The 2,500-nt window shown below is 36.2% G+C and overlaps 1 protein-coding gene across 1 annotated transcript in view; it reads right to left on the reverse strand.

Moving 5' to 3' along the window:
• LOC123513256 (proline-rich protein 12-like) overlaps positions 1 to 2,500 on the reverse strand; it is a 17,423-nt gene that overhangs the window by 7,138 nt on the left and 7,785 nt on the right. The window lies entirely within an intron of this gene.

Genomic DNA, 2,500 nt, shown 5'->3' on the forward strand with positions numbered 1-2,500 from the left:
ATAGGAGGAAGTTGAGGCTGAAGAATCCTGTAGGAATATAATGCTGCACTTAACTCCTAATACTACAGCTACATCTGTCCTTCCCATCCTTCCACTGTTAAATCTTTCTTCTGTTCCTACAATCTCTAACGCTCTTTTTCGTTTTTTTCATTCCTCTTTTCGTTTTGTTTACTCCTCTTTCATTTTTTTCTATTCCTGTTACTATTTTATCGTCTTCTATTTTATTCATCTATTCTTTCCATCCTTTCTTCAGTTCCTACAGTCTTTAATACACTTTTCCATTTCGTTCATTCCATTTGATTTTTTTTTCTATCTATTTTCTTTACTAGTATATTCTCCTCTATTTAATTTATTTGTTCTTTCCTTCCTTCCTCTGTTAAATCTTTCTTCTGTTCCTACAATCTCTATCACACTTTTCCATTTTGTTCATTCCTATTTATCTTTTTACTTTTCTGTTTCATTTACTATTTTATCATCTATTTAATTTATTTGTTCTTTCCTTCCTTCCTCTGTTAAATCTTTCTTCTGTTCCTATAATCTCTAACGTACTTTTTCCTTTTACTCATTCCCCTTTTTTTTATATATTTTTCTATCTTTTTCATTTACTATTTTATTCTCCTCTATTTCATTCATTCGTTCTTTCCTTCCTTCCACTGTTAAATCTTTCTTCTGTTCTTATAATCTCTGACGTACTTTTTCCTTTTGTTCATTCCTGTTTATCTTTTTTTTTTATCTTTCATTTACTGTTTTATCATCTTTTATTTTATTCATCTGTTCCTTCCTTCCTTCCATTGTTACATCTTCCTTCTGTTCCTACAAATTCTAACGTATTTTTCTAGTTCATTTGTTTTTTTTATTTATATTTTTCTGTTTATTTAATTTTCTAGTTTGTTTTCTATTTCATTCTATTATTTTTTTTTGTCTGGATCGTTGTAGTATATTGAGACATCTTTTCATGTGTCTCTATTAATTTTTGTTGTTATTCTCATTTTATTCTTTTCTATTTATTTTTTTTCTATTTATTTTTCTAATATAGGATCGTTGCATACTTAAATATCTTACTTGTAACATCCTCTATATAAATCACATCTCTTTACTCATAAATCTTTACCTACAGACGTCCCTTTTTCCTCTACTTCCTCCCCTTACATAAGTACTTTCCAACCTCGCCTATCTTGTCATAATAGGATCATTAATGGGTTTGCTAAAAATATCCCACGTTCATCTTTTACAGTATCTATCTAATGTCTCCCGTGCAGCATCTTTCTAATCTTAAAATCTTACCTACGTCTTCTATTACACTTACTCCCTGACTTGGCCTTGTGATCTCAGACACGCCCTGAACCTGCCACGCTGCCTCACACATTAACTTAAAACATTCTCGTTATGCCTACCAACACTTGCTTATAGTTTTGTCCTCTGTGTCTTCGTATCTCCAGCCATGACTCTCCTGCTTAACCCCTGAGTACCATGTCGCGTTTCCACATTCATTCTGCTTACTATTTGATGATTTTATACTCCTTCAGAACTTATGTGGGGGGATTGAAATAGTGGAGACTGTGGGCATTAATCTTCTGACCTCCATAGATCCCTTCTAATGTCGATAAAATGGTCTAATCGTACAGAAATCTCGAGGTAAAAATATGTCCTAGTATTGAAAGGATTAAAACAGAAGGAAAACACTTAAAAGACCAAGAAAAGTAAGAAAGAAATGAAAAACAAGAAAAACAAGTCCATGGTTGTGTTGTGTCCTTGGGGAGGAAGAGGACGGGTGGACGGGGGTAAGAGAAGGAAGAGGAGGGAGAAGAGGAGGGGCAGTGCGGTGGGCAGATGGGAGGGGTGAGGGGAGGCAAGGGACTGGGGAAAGGAAAATGTATAAACGCACGGGATCTTGGTTATGATGAATGACGTAGCGGGATCAGAACCCTTGGCGTGGTGATGATTATGTGGCATTAGAGTATCATCTACCAATTTCCAGCGTGCAATTAAGGCTTCCATTCTGGGGGCATTTGTATACTGGGAATGATGACATACACAAACACAGTCGTTTTGAGAGAGAGAGAAAGAGAGCAAAGTATAGTCACAGAAACCCCCAGAGCTGAGCCGCGGGATCAGAACCACCAAACCCTTGATTACGTGGGATTAAACCCTCATCATGCGATATTCAAGAGAAGCGCCTCAGAATCCTCCTTAATTAAGAAAACGGAAGAAGGATCCGAGCGCTAAGAACGTGATTAATGGCCGACCTACATGACAAATTAGCCTGAATAATGATTATAATGATGCATTAATTCGTTGTCCGTGTGAGAGATTAGACGCTACGCTGCTCTTAAAACATTAATTTGAGCTTCTTTCTTTTCATCTCTCTCTCTCTCTCTCTCTCTCTCTCTCTCTCTCTCTCTCTCTCTCTCTCTCTCTCTCTCTCTCTCTCTCATCTGTGGTTTTTTCTAATTCTTTGCTTCTTCTTCTTCTTCTTCTTCTTCTCTGTCTCCGTCATTGT

Source organism: Portunus trituberculatus, chromosome 35 (genome assembly GCF_017591435.1).
Source record: "Portunus trituberculatus isolate SZX2019 chromosome 35, ASM1759143v1, whole genome shotgun sequence".
NCBI lineage: Eukaryota > Metazoa > Arthropoda > Malacostraca > Decapoda > Portunidae > Portunus > Portunus trituberculatus.